The sequence below is a fragment of the Coenobita brevimanus genome, chromosome 7, assembly GCF_032717465.1.
Source record: "Coenobita brevimanus isolate Jiangsu-jjx chromosome 7, ASM3271746v2, whole genome shotgun sequence".
NCBI classification, from domain to species: Eukaryota; Metazoa; Arthropoda; class Malacostraca; order Decapoda; family Coenobitidae; genus Coenobita; species Coenobita brevimanus.
The window spans coordinates 37,112,302-37,128,087 of NC_136960.1; positions in this window are offsets into that span (position 1 = coordinate 37,112,302).

A 15,786-nucleotide genomic window follows, 5' to 3' on the forward strand; every position below is an offset into this window, starting at 1 on the left:
ATCAGAAAAGTACATATTAAGAAGAAAGTCAAAAGGTCTTACAACACCACTGTTCACTTCTATACACGCATTGGAAATCTGGGTGAAAAGTACATTAACTGAATATATATACTACAGTTAACTCCTTCAATCCCTTGTTTTTTACTTTTATTTTTGCTACTGTCAGGTGATTTTAGTCAACTTAGGCCACATGGGGAGGGTGGAGAATGAGACGGAATTTAAGAGTGTATGTGAGTGAGGTGGAAAGGGAGAGGGAGGGGGGTGAGGCCAAGGATGAGATGGAGGGATATAGTGGAGATATACAACAGAGGGGGCTGGATATGAGCTGGAGGGAGGGCAGACAAATGGCAGAAGACAAGGCAACATGAAGGTGATTTGTTTGTGGCCACCCCTTATGCTATTAAGGTATCTGGCAACAGATATGGGCAGATAGATAGATATATGGATAGACAGACAGACAGACAGACAGACTTTTCAAACTGAAGGGGTTAGATACAGCTTTCTTTCACTCTCTCAATAAGAGGTCTACCTTAAGTCTAATAAATTGGAGACAGTGCAATTAAAATGAAAATAAGTTACTGGATAGAAAGAGTTAAGAAATAACTGGGTATGTATAACCATGAAACATATACAGAATAAACTGAACATATTTATTTCGTTCAATACTACTACAGGCTGAGCATGGACCTGGTCCATAAATACTCTTCTCATTTTAATTTGGCCCAGATTTTGTCCTTTTGCTGCTTATTTCATGTACTATACCTCAAAGGCAGAAAAAGACAATGTTACGGCTCAACACCCTTTCCACAGAACCCCTCTGTGACCTGCATCATATTCAAGTGTGATCTATTGTTACAGCATATTAAATAGAGAGACAGCACTTTTAGGCCAAGTGGAACGGAAAAGAGTATAACGGCGTAGAATTTACACATAATATGAGGAACAGTTTACATGTCTTGCCACTGCATTAACAACCCAAGTCTCCTTAAGGAGAAAATTGACTACTCAATAAAATTATACAGTACAGTATAATGACCAAAGAATCACAAACTAATATACATAAATGAAAGTATTTACCAGGATATGTACACACACACACACACACACACACACACACACACACATAAGTGAGCTTATATAGAAACACAGAACACACACACACATGCGCACTTACATGCAAGTCCATAAAAACATCACATGAAAATGCTATTCCATATACAAAAACATACACACACACTCACCTGGACATATACATATCCACACAAATACTTACTGGTCTATCATCATCATCATCATCATCTAATCATTAAAAAAAAAAAAAAAAGCACGAAACTGACATTTTTTATATAAAATTCCTATCGTTCTCTAAAGAAAATATTGTGGGCCAGCTCTCATACCCAGTGGCTGGCTTTACAAATAAAAAAAAAATTCATCGGTTGATTCCCCCTCCTCGTAAAAAAAAAAAAAGTTTCAAAATGTTTATCATGAAATAATTGTGGGTTTTCAAAATGTCAACTTAAAAAAAAAAAAAGAAAAAAAAAAAGAAAAAAAAAAAGGGGGGGGGGGCTTTCAAAATACATCTACAATTGCCCATCTGAAACACCTTTTCAAATTCACCTCTAAAAAAAATAAATAAAAGTCTAGGGGTGGGGGAATGGAGAGGGGCTCGAAATACAAATATCTACCACCGCCCATCTGAAACATCATTCAAACTCACCTCTGCCTCATAACCCCTTTAATCCAGTGACAAAATAAAACAAGTTTGTTCTCATTACTTTCAAGTGATTCTGTACAGCTTGGGAAGAGAATTCAAGCTGAGGAGGAGCTGATCACTGTTTCCAAACCTTTCACTACACATTGTTTCCCCAAAGTTAGCAAAATATTCTGGAGGTACAGTTAAATACAAATGTCCCTCACTGCTGGATTCATAGATGCTTGAATGAGATGTAGTGGACAAAGGTGCGAATGATGATAACGTTGCTTAGCCCAGGTCTGTCAGGTCAAGCAAACCCATCAATCACAGGTAGGCAAATGCTTCTGCAGGGCTGTCCTATGTGTACAGTACCATACAGGCACAATGGAGGAATCTGCTCCCCCTTCATGGCAGACAGTGCTCCACTAGGGTTGGGCCAGGGTCCTTACCATGATGAGGTGCAGGGATAAATGGGAAGGTTTAGTTCCTGGGTGGACACTGCTGTTGCTTTTCTCCACCTAGGGAACACTGTGCCCCACATGTAGGCTCCTCATCAGTGGAACAAAGATGCAGAATCACTCACAGATAGATGGTAACATGCACATCAGTCCAGTCTAGTACCTCATATTCAGGCGTCTATGAATCCAAAGATCAGTGAGAGAAACAGGAGAGGTGGAGAGACTTTTGCATTTGACTGTGCAAAAGAAAAACCCCAAAATATACAACACTGGATATAAAGGGTATAAACATACCAAATCAGGGACTGTCACCTGAATATTATATACAGTACTGCATCTGGCAAGACTTTGATATGAGTTCAGCTTTGTGCAGCAGTTCAGTAAGGAATCACTAACTGGTTCTGGCAGGCTATAACACTCAGACCTTGTTAATTCAACCCAGGAGAATGGGCATAAAAAATATAGTAATAATAACAGTACAGTAATAATAACAACAATAATCCCTGAGGCTAGAAGAAACAAGGTATGACTGTACATTCTGGAGGAAGAAAAAAAAAAAAAATAAACCTAAACTTGAGTACATTCCATCTTCCATACACTTGTAATAAGGAGGAGGGGGTTGGCTGGTTGCATGGAGAGAGTCTGGCCAATATTCTAAGAGGCATGGAAGGCTTTGTAACATCTCCCCCTCTGTTAGTTATTTTGTATATTGCATCTTAACATTCCTCACATGTTGATATTGTTTTAATGTCAACACTACTTGCATCAGTTACATACAAGGGGATATCAAAGTGAAATGTGCAGAATATTACACCCTGATGTTCCCTTGTACATTATTTTCATGGTGTAAATACTGACAGACTGCATCAATATCATATATGAAAAATGGAGGGGTGGAGACTGAGAATGATGTGGAGGGATGAGGTGGGGAGGTACAGTATAAGAATGAAGGTTGGTCTGAGCTGGAGGGAAGGCAGCCTAAAACATAAATAGTGAGGTGTAATGGGCAGAACAAATCACCAAGGCAAAGATGTTAGGAAATCTCGAAAGCCAAGTCCTGGAATCCATCCCTTTGTGGCAAGCAGAGTATGGAATCTCATCACAGCCATGGGAGTCCATCAACACAGCTGATGAAAAGCAACACAAGGTGACCTGGGAAAAGCAGCCATTCACATGAAAACTTTTCTTGATTTGCTTTCCTTTTTATTAATCCACAGTGTTACCATATTCCCTGATTTTGTGATGGATTTTGTTACCATCAAAGCCTACACAACAAAATCTCCCTTAAAGCATTCAAGAACAGTACTGCAAAGTTCTTGAATGTGCTCGACAGTGTAAAAAGTACCCTGAGATGGTCTGGTCATGTGGAGAGAATGAAGAATGAGAGACTGACTGGGAAAGTGCACATAAGGAGGGAATGAGTGACGGAGAGACCAGAGATGAGATGGAAGAATGGGCTGGAGAAGCATATGAGTGAGGGTTGTGTAAGACAAGTATAAGAGTGAAGGCAGTGTGAGAGGTACAGTATATGAAAATGCATGATAGCAGTGTGGGCTAGTGAGGGCTGCCTGATGGAGGAAAACAGGGTAACCTGGAGGCGAATCACTTGTGGCCATCCTTTACGAGACTTGGGCATTTGGCAATAGATAAACAGATAGAATGTATTAATGGAAGCCATTTGTGTAATTACTAAGATGGTAACAAAATTATAAGCAAGGTTACAAAATACATTAACAGTGCTAAGAGATGGAGTGGAGAGGTGTATGAGAGAGGGGTGTGTGAGTTGGGAGCAGGACAGTGGGATGGCATTGGACAAAGCGACATGGAGATGATTTGTTTGTGGCCACCCTTTATGGGAATGAGTCATATGGCAATAGATAGAAAGATAAACAGACAAAGAGATTAATGAAAAGGAAAGCTAATGAGGTTTGTGCTATATTTAATGAAGATAATAAGGGAATACTTATATTTATCTTCACATTTAGTACTGTGGTCCCTTATACATGACCTTGGCATGAAAACTCATCCCCCCTGAATCCAGGAACATCTTTTAATTCCATTCTTGCTACTTTCACATGATTTTACTCAACTCAGGCAGGATCACTTGCTGTGCTGTGGGTTGGGCATGTGGATAGGATGGAGAATGACAACTGGTAAGAGATGTGAATGTTGAGGGTAGAGCTGAGAAAGGCAGACTTTTTAAAAAAGACCTGGGATGAGGTCACAAAACATGGTCTCAGGGATGGGGACTGACAGAATAGAGTGGCTGAGAGAGATCACGCAGTGTGGACAGCTGCCATCAGGTAATTAACGTCAATATGTGCAGGCATGTTGGAACCTTCACAAATGAACAAACAAGATATCATAACCCAGTTCAAATGAAAAGGTTAATCATGGTTATATATAACCCATCCAATTAAAAAGGTCCATACAAAGGCAAATAAGATCCTACAGAGAAAAGTAGAATACAGCAGACACATTATCAGACTGAAAGAGTTATAGTATGAAATACTATCTATCTATCTATCTATCTATAGCCCGACGCCCTAATCCCGCAAAGGATGGCCGCAGACAAAACGCCTCCAAGTCACTCTGTCACCCACCATTTGACTCCCCTCCCCCCAACTCACCCCCCCCTCCCTCATATACCTCTCAACTCCATCCCTCCACCTCATCCTCGGTCTACCCCTCCCTGTCCCCCCCTCCAACTCACCTACATACACCCTCTTAGTCAGTCTTTCATGAAATACAATATGTAAAATAATTTTTTTTTTTAAATCTCATTTCTGGTTACCATCAACACAGGACAACAAAATGTGCAAATACTCAATACACACATATGACAAAAATAAATAAACAAATAAATAAAACACATTCCTCATGTTTTCAGTGCAGGCAACCATCACAACAGGTCAGGGATAAGTTCTCATGAAATATCATACATTTTTCTTTTATCTTTTAAATAACAGAACGGAGGAAGGAAAAACAAAAGAAAAAAAAATCCATACACCAGATTACTAGTGTCCTCTGTTCATAAAATATTTGTAACAGTTAGACTTGAACAGCTGTGGGTTGAAATTTGGAGGGAAACAACTCTGGGGAAGCTAGTTCCAGACAGATGCAGTTCGAGGAATGAAAGAATTCTGATAGGCAGAAGTTTTGCAATATGACTGAGTGACATTCCAGTCATGAGCGCTACCAGATGCCCGAGTAGCACGAGGGAAGGCAAGGAGAGGTGGCACCATGGATGCAACTTCATCTGAGCATTTGCCAAAAAAATATCTGTAAAATAATGCAAGGGAGGCAACATTCCTTCTTACTTGCAGGGGAGGTAGTTTATTTGTAATGGCAGGGTTGTTAATAATTCTAACATCTTTGTTCTGAATTTTATCTACTTGTTTTAATGCAACCTCTCCAAATTCATTCCACAAGGGTGAGCAATATTCAAGCTGAGAGCGCACATGGCTCTTATAAATTATAGCTAACTGCTCATCAGCGAAGAAGTTACAGACTCTGTACAATAATCCAAGTTTCTTTGAGGCGGTTTTAGCAAGTGATCTAACATGAGAGGTCCAGCTGAGGGCATTGTGAAGTGAGACGCCAAGAATTTCAATACTTTTGGAGATGGGAATATTAGTGTTGCTTTAAAACAATATCAGTGTTGCTTTAAAACAAGAGAAACTTGCACATCAACTTCACAGATAACAGTAGAACTTTATCATCATCATCATCATCATCCTGCCTCTTTTCTCACCCACACATGGGGTTAGGTACGGTCCAGAAAGTAAAGAAAAACAAAAACATAATGGTGGAAGAACTGATCAACAGCGAGCCCTGATGAAATGGGCCATACACATCCACTCACCATTCAAGCCCCTAGAATCATGAATCTACCTCACATAGGCAATTTCCCTTAATTTGCAATGAACTTACAAGAAAAAGGATGCCAAAAAAAGATGACAGACAATAAAGACTTTCTGAAGAGATGGTCCGTTTTAGATGTTAACCTTTATTTCTTTTTTCTAATTACGAGTATGTTCATAACAAAAGACTTCGTATTAAACTCCACTGTAATCTATTCAGGTGATCTGCTAGTTTCCTCAAATTTACACAAGCAATTATATGTAAAAACTTTTGATATTTTAGGGCACATACCTGACATATTAACCTGTTATTCTTGGTGGGATAAGGGACTTCATAACATCCATTTCTTTGTGATATACTTTGCATTCCATTACACCTTGTCAACTGAGTCAAAGTAATATCTCAGTACTTTGCACTGAAGGTAATGAGGTGTACTGTACAGAATAAATTACTAATGAAGAGGTATTATGAAACAGGTGATGGAGAGCGATGCCTTATGTCATGGTACCGATATAACCAGGTGGCTCAAATGTTTGGTTTGACAAACATCCCTCAGTTGACTGCCTACACCCCAAAAGGAGGAGGGCAGAGTTCAGGAAAAGGGAAACATCAGCCTGCAGTCCATTGGGTTCATGTCCAGATAAGCCTGGCAATGCAACTTCTACTACTATTATGATAACTCCACTCAAAATATGACCCACACAGGTGACTGCCTAAACAAGATAGCAAATCCACAAATACAGTACCACATGTACAAATTTCCCCAAACCCCCTTGAGTAAAACGTGAGAAACCATAGCAGTTCGCAACACCAGATGACACTTACATTATGAAGAACTAACACTAACAAATATTATGAAAACTGAATGAATCATGGTGTTATGTCCATAATTTTTGACAGACATCCATGGAACACCTGTAATTATTCAGTGTTATCAGCCTGACTCCAAATCTTACATTGTGCGGTAGTCTGCACTGATAAAAAATGGTCAGACACTCCACAGCTTGCATCCAACATTGCAGCGTTGTCAGCAGTGATATGCAAGGCCCAGACATCATCGCATGCTCCAGAAATTATCGACAAAAACAGGGAACATGTGTAAATCTTCACACATTCAGTTTTAATAACACTGCCCTAACACTTTATCATTTTTATTTTTTGGCTATATAAAAATCCCTTAGCTTACTTTTCAAGACCTTAACCCCTTTAGTCACACCCCATCTTGTTTCCTTTTACTTAAGCCATTACTAGACAACCTTATTCAGCTTTACACCAGATCTCTTGTAGATAATGATATAACCTCATCAGTTCAGGAAACCTTTCCTGACACGATTAAAACTGTCTGAAGATACCAAGAACTGCAAGGTAGACAATATCATTGTTGCTTAACCCAAGTCTGTCTGGCCAAGCAAACCTGTCAACCACAGGTAAGCAATTGCTTCTGTAGGACTGTCATACAGACAGAGCACAGTACATACAGTCAAGTTGCCTAAGGCACGGTTAATTGGTTCTGGACTGCGCCCGTGCCATAGAAAACTGTTCCATTCAAATAACTAAACCTATGGGAAAAATGGAATCTGGTTCTGGATGTTCGCCCAAAGTTCCCCCCTTTTCACTCCACTTTTCCCCATTTTTCCCAATTTACACACGCACACAATCAAGCAATCAGTCAGTGATGTATTACACGTAACAAGAGGCACAAAAAACAGGAGGGTGATCAGCCTTGTGTCTACTTGGACAATACCACGCGCTGCAGATCGAACGAAAAAAATGCTCAGCCAAGTAGACACAGATCAGCTGACCGACCAAAACATTAAAGATGGCGGAGGCTGCCTGGTCAAGCACTGATTGAAAAAGTTTATTTGATAAAGTTTGTAGGCTCAGGTGCCAACAAAACTCACATTTAACACACTAATAATCATTCTTATATACGTGATGATGATGATGATGGGAGGCATTATACTTTGTCTTAGCTCAGATATAAGTGCTTCGTCACTAACTCATTCGTAGCGGTTTTACGAACAAACCTATAAACTAGTCACAAACCCAAAGAATCTTTAATGTTTCATTACTTAACACAATTAATTTGGTGAAGGTTAACCTCCTCATAAGACAGAAAAAAGTCCACAGTTGGAGCACTTGTAGTATGGAGCTGAAGTGGTCGCCATCTTCTTTGTTTACAAACAGGGGAGCGCGCCACCAGGGGAATTTGCCTGCACATTTCAAACCTTGCCACGTCACCACCTTAGGTAGTTTATGCGCGTGGTTCGTTTTTTTTTTTTTTATCTGGCACCTTGCCGTGGCATAGAAGTCCGCGCCATAGGCGACTTGACTGCACACCATGTAAGGATCCAGCGCCACCTTGTGGTTGACAGTGCCTTATGAGGGTCAGACCAGGGTCCTTTCTAAACTGAGGTGCAGGGAAGTACAGTATATGAAGGTTTGGCTCCAGGGTGAATGCTGCAGTCGCTCCACCCAGGGTACACAGCACCACCACATGTAGGCCCCTTGTCAGTGCCTCTCCTGTAGTGAGTGGAATAACCTCTCCTCCTTGAAAAGCCTTTACTAATGTGAATAAAACTGAAGGTAGCAAGAGTATGGGAAAAAATGCATCATCGTAATGAAAGGTTCATCAGAAACCTTTTCTGACAAGGTTGGAACAAAATGATTATCATCATAATCCCTTGAATTGCATCTTTTTTGTTGTTGTTGTGTATTCTTGCTATCATCACACAATTTTATCCTGTCTGAGGGATTTTATGAAGTGAAATTTGACACATCCATCATCAATTCCTTGAACAGAAGTACTTTGAGTACTGAATAAAACAATCTGGAGGTACTGTATTGAGTAATCACCATAACCATCACCATCATCATCATCTTGTCCTCTTGTTCCCATCCATAAAATGAAAGACTCAACTGATGTATACTGGCACTCTCATTATCATCACCCTCATCACAATTCTGAACTATTTTTTTCCCCACCCAACACCTGAGGTCCAACTGCTGGTACAGTCATCATCATCACCATTTTACCTCTTTCTCCAACCATAAAACATGAAGCTCAACGGATGTATATACCGGTACTAAATACAAACATTAAACCTACATACTGGAAAACAAAAATAAAAACAACCCCTTCAGCCCAGGGCCACAGATTTTGTTTTGTTCTTGCTATATTCTCAGGATTTTATTCAGTTTATCGACAGATTTTTAAAAATTTTAGGTGTTAGATACAGCCTCTAAAAACCCCTTTCAGTACACAAGTCTTTTCCTGAGCTGAACGAAAGCTGCCAGTAATAGGGCCAGGGCCAGCACTATGCAGGGTAGGGGTGGGTGGGGGGAGTCTTTGCAGAGTTACCACAAGTTTGGATTCATGCTGACATAGTACCAAATGCTTTTTTTTTTTTTTTTTCTTTTTTTTAACTACATAAATATCACTAGCTTTCCCAAAATAGGTGGGCAATAATCCATGCCTGTGGTAGCAGCAAAAACAGATTACAAAGGATGTCACTCAGGATGAAGGGGTTAATAACGCATCATGATGTTTAAATACATACATAAATATATATACATACATATACAAATACTTCAACTTCTTAAAAATTGCCATCTCAACTAATTATCTGTATAAAATTGAGAAATATTATGATTTTCAATATATTATGCAACTCCTACTAAAATACAGTAAAACCTTGGTAAGTCATATTAAATGTGGGAGAGGTTATGTTCTTGGAGTTTATAAAAATGATATGGAATAGTACAGTAATTGCTGAGTTGTCACCTCCCACGTTCTTTGCCAACCAACTTGTCCAAATACCACATCAGAGACTCACAGAAGGTTTGTGTGTAATTTACAGTTAAATATGAATATACTATGGGAAACAAAGCACCATTTTGTCAACTGGAAGAAAAATACCTTGGACAATTGCAGGTGACCATTAGAAAGTACAGAAAAATCTATGTACTGTATTTACCTATCTATGGCCAGATGACACAGTCCCGTAAGGGGTGGCCGTTTGTCTTTGAGTTAGTTGTTTTACAAGGAGAGGCACTAACCCTTTCCCAACCAACTTGCTGACATATAGGGAACATATATGGATCGGTTATATGGCTACCACCCAGCACTATTAATGGTTTCCTAGCGAACAGGAAACCATTACACTTGTCACTCAATGTCAAGCCACCTGAAAAAGAAAGAAGAGTAATAAAATGTGAGGAAAGTTGGGAAAAATAGGAAGAGAGAAGACACAGAAAAAGAAAAAGAAAGATGAAGAAAGAAGTAGGCAGTACTACATTAAGTAAGTAGATGATGGTTGCAATCACCTACCACCAAAACATCCCTTAGCTAATAAAAGCAACCGTTAGGTGTGGATCTACAGACAAGATGGCTGGTATGGAGTATACAATGTCAATACAAGAGCCAATTCCCACCTACAGTGTTGGTTACATTATATAAGTAGTTACCTGTAGATACACATACACTCCAATAATATTTTCAAACCTTTAATCAGGCGACCTATTTCTTATTTTATTCTTATTACCTCCAGCCCAATTAATTTACTTTTGAGGTTTCTTTGTAGTGACGGGGGCAGTCATTGCCATACCTAACCCTTAAAACTTACAATGCCTCTCCTAAGTGGATTATAGAAGCCTGGAAGCAACAAGAATGAAATCCAAAGCATATAGTTAGGCCAAACGGGTTGCACTGCCATTTGATTTGTTGTAGGAAGCAACCGAGGGAAAAGTGTCAGACTCTAGCTAATACAGAGTCATACTAAATCAGTTGAAGGGAAGTACTTTGATCATTCAGAAAAGCTAATCCTCAAAATAAGTATGTTTTCTGGGAATTTATATGAGCCTTGAGGGAAAAATGCCCAGATAAATAAAAAATGCTAGTGCCCCATAGATTCCAACTTATCAAGGTTTTACCCTCTGCATTAAATGTAATGGACTCTGGTATTTAAAGTCTGTGGAAGGGACTCTGGTATTTGAAGTCTGTGGAAGGCTGAAGGTTCTACACTAAATACACATCTCCACAGACTCCAAATATTCAAGCCTGCCAAAGGAGAAAACGAAGTATCAACACAGACAGGTTTACACTTTTATGATCACCTTCCTGCCCTATGAACTGTTTTTCCAAGGAAGGCAAGGTGTATGGAATCTATACCGCCGTTCTTCATGCAAAAGCCACGTTGTCATTACTACAATTTGGTCTTGTAGGAACGACAAGGAGTGTGGAATCTACCCATGTCTCTTGTTTTCTCTTCACAAACAGCTTAGTCAGGCAAAGAAAATTTACTACCAATTCTGTTGTCACTACAGTTTGTTCACATGGAAGGAAAGCAGATTGTAGTCTTGGCCAAAATCTCATTCCTTGGGCAAAATCAAGTCTCTGTCACAAGAACTTTCTGTGATAACCATTTTTTTTTTTCTTAAGAGGTCAGAAAAGGAAAAATGTGGTGAGACTTGCCTCTTGTTCTTTCAACAAACACAAATCTTGGTTATGATGAGAACATTCTCAGGCTTCCCCCCCCCCCACCAAAGGCAAGGGAGTGTGCAGTTTCCCAAGTCTCATTCTCATGAGTTATATTTTGGTTTTGTAAATGAGCGATTGGTGAAAAAGATAACTAGATCTGATGTGAGAGGTGTAAGGCTGAGAGGAAGACCACGAATAGGATGGATGGACAGTGTGAAGAGAGCGCTGGATGCGAGAGGGATGTCTGTTGAGCAAGGAAGAGTGGCTGTGCGTGACAGAAATAAATGGAGAGAAATTGTGAATGAATAAGTGATGACGCAGCCCTGAGGGGATATTCTCCTGCATTTGGTCTGATCAGCTAGTCAGGTCAGGTGCGGGTAAGGGGATGGGTCTGTTATGATGTGGCAGGGGTAAACCAGTTCTGCTGTCGGGCCCTGCTGCGGATGTCACTGATTGCATTGCCCAGTTGACCCTTGTGCGGTGTGGTGCGGTGAGGATCTGTCCGTTCTCCCCTTTGGGGCTAAGATGCAAATGAATGTGTTTGAATGGATGAGTAAATGGAGAATGAGTCGTCCTGTCTCGGCTACCTCCCTTTCCTTGGGGGAAGCAGCCTAGGTATATAGATAGATAGATAGATAGTAAAAATGATGAAGTAAGGACCAGATGGAAAGAATATTTTGAAAGCCTGATGAATGGGAATAGAGAGAGCAGGGCGGCTGTAAACATGATTGGTTTTGGGGGTGTGCAGAGAAGGAATGCAGTGCCAGGAGACGTGACACTCACACAGGTGAAAAGAGCTGTGAAACAGCTGAAAAATGGGAAAGCAGCTGAGGTTGATGAGGTGTATGCAGAGATGCTTAAGTGTAGTGGACAGAGTGGAATGAAGTGCTTGTTGGAGATATGTAAGAAGGCATGGATGAGTGAAACTGCCTGCAGAGTGGAAAAAGGCTGTGATTGTACCCCAGTACAAAAATAAAGGTGAGCGAAGTGAGTGCAAGAATTATCGTGGCATAAGCTTATCGAGTGTGGTAGGGAAGGTATATGGAAGAATTATTATAGAGAAAGTAAGAGATATATCATAAGTCCTAGTGAGTGATGAACAGGGTGGCTTTAGGAGTGGCAAAGGATGTGTGGATCAAGTATTTGCAGTGAGACAGATAGCAGAGAAGGCTTGTGAGATGGACCATAAGGTGTTTATGACATTCATGGATCTGGAAAAAGGATACGACAAAGTAGACAGAATGGGATTGTGGAAAGTTTTGTGCATGTATGGTGTAGATGGTAAACTGCTAGGTGCTGTCAGGAGTTTTTATGAGGGGAGCAAAGCATGTGTAAAGGTTAATGGCCATCTAAGTGAATGGTTCACAATCGGTGTGGGAGTGCGACAAGGTTGTGTGATGTCCCGATGGTTGTTCAATATATATATGGATGGGGTGATGAGAGAAGTGAAAACACGAGTAATGGAGAGAGGTATGGCGTTCGTAATGAATGGTGATAAGTGGAACATCTCAAATTTGTTGTATGCTGATGATGCAGTACTGCTTGCAAGTACTGGACAGGAACTTGGTAGGCTAGTGCAGAGTTTTGTTGATGTCAGTGAGCATCATGCCTTGAGAGTATGTGTAGAGAAGAGTAAAGTGATGGTTATCGAGAGAGAAGGTGACTCCCAGCGTGATGTCACAGTGAATGGAGAGAGACTGGAATTGGTGAGAGAGTTCAAATACTTGGGTAAAGCGATAGAAAAGAGAAGATGATGTTCAAAAGAAGTTGAAAGTAGCGTGACACAAGGAAGAAAAGTAGCTGGTGCAATGAAGGCCTTGATAAGAAACAAAGGCTTGAGTGTTGCAGCTGCATGAGGCTTACACAAGGGAGTGTTAGTGCCAACTCTAACATATGGGTGCAAGACTATGGTGTGGCATGAAAATGAAAAGTCAAGAGTACGAGCAGTGGAGGTGGGACTGTTGAGGAATGTATGTGGAGTACAGAGGGAGGATAGGATATGAAACAGTGTGATTTGTGATAGGTGTGGAGTGAGCAAGTCGGTGGACACCAGAGTCGAAGAGAGTGTCCTGAGATGGTATGGTCATGTGGAAAGAACGGATAACAACAGAGTGGTGAAAAAGGTTTACCTGAAAGAATGGATAACAACAGAGTGGTGAAAAAGGTTTACCTGAGCAAATTTGAAGGACCGAGGAGGCAAGGTAGGCCAAGGAGAAGGTGGAGAGATATAGTGGATGAGTGTTTGAGGAAGAGAGGTTTGGAAGTCGGTGAGGCTAGGGAACTGACGAGATCAAGCTGGCTGGATGAATGTTGTGAGGAGAAATGCATGATCACGGATTTTTGCACCACTTCTGAGCATGGCAGCGTCCGGATTGACTCAACTGGATACATTTGTGTGAAGCTGCACAATGTGGAGAAGGTTTTTTTTGTGTATCCGGTAGAGCCAGGATGCCGGGGGCTTGAATGATGAGTGAATGGAAGTGTGGCCTATTTGGATTGGGCAAGTTTGTGCTGTCTGGACATTGCTACTCCTCACCCTGCCCATAAGTGGGAGAGGAGACCCGGATGATGATGATGATAAAAAAAATATATATATATATACTGTATATATAAAAGTGCAGAAGTTTTGCATGTCTTGCAAATCAAAACCTAAACTACAAGGGAACTGATCATAACCTATTGTTTGGTGGAGATTTTTCTGCTTTATCTTCAGCGCCTCTGCACATATTTGTTAAACCTGAGTCCACCTACAGTAACCAGGCTTTATATGGTTTGCACTGTCCTTTCACAATTACCTAATTTCTCCCCAACTGCTGAATGAAACTAGACACCAGGAATTATATATATTTAAAAAAATGTTTACAAAAGTTCTGCTTGTGTGACTCTGAGCCCATAGTTAGTAATTTCCATTTATTCCACATACCCAAAAACTACTGACCCCTTAAATCCAGTGATGTACTCTCTGCTTTAGTTTTGTCATCACATACAAACAAAAAATATTCTATGCTTCCCCATAATAGACCCCTTACTGGGGTTGGCCAGCTGATGCTTTCTATGGACTGGAAACTAAACCAAATGCTAAAACTAGCTATCACTTCTCATTGCTTGTTGGAAGCTGGTAAAAAAAAAAAAAAAAAAAAAAAAAAAAAAAAAAAGGGGGGGGGGGGTTGTAAAAAGGTTTTAAACAATGCATGAGTCTTGGTTTGGACTCTAACCCTACATTGAGTCATTCATCATCATTATCCAGACCTCCTTTCCCACCCTAGGGCAGGGTGAGTAGCACACCCAGACAGCCCAAGTTTGCCCAATCCAATGGGTCACACTTCCATTTACTCATCATTCAAGTCTCCAGAATCTAAGTCATGTAACAGAATCGCCATGTGACTGTACAGTACTTGTGGCTTAACATTTCTTGCCTAAGAGTGATGATTGTTTAATTGCTAAGCTTGTTACCACATTTCACTCTCATGATAGTACAATACATCCAAGGGTCAATGATAGTCACCCTAGTGCTGTCTTTACACAGTACTGTAATATCAAGGTCAACTTTGAACTAGAGGGTAGTCTTCACTGACCCCTTCATCACTCAAATTCTTTCCTACACTGAGTAACATCATGTGGAGGTAGCAAGAATTATTAAGTACATCATCACACTGAGGAGGTTCACTGAATACTACTGTATTATGCTACACCCTATCATACATCTCATTCCTTCCCCAGACATAAGGCTATCCTACCTTCTCACACTCTTCCACTGTGTGCATCATACTGCTATCACAACAGCGAACTTCCTACCTTCTCATACTCTTGTTGTGTGCATCATACTGTCATCACAAAAACATTATGTTGTTGGTGTGGTCCCAGTCTCATCCAGCTGTGAACCCTGTGGACTGCAGGAAACCAACCACTTCACCTGTGAGGATCTTTGCAGAAGCTATGCTGAAGGAAAGACTGTGTTGGGAACTGAAATGAATAATAGATTCCTAGCACTATCAAAGAATATATGGCACTAATTCAAAGCAAAGATCCATGACAAACAATGGAACAGAAATGGCAAAGGAGAGAGAGAATGACAAGATATAATGAAAACAAAGACACTATAAACATATGCTGAGTATAAAAAAAAATAAAAAAAGTCTGGGATTCACTTAAAATATCTGCCAGAAGAGGGGGATGACCAAAATAGAGAAGGGAAAGCCTGACTACTAAGACTTGTGAGTGAGGTGATTATACGTGCTTTTATGCGAGGGTCTTTACAGAATACTGTACTTCATTTAACACCTTCCATCGCC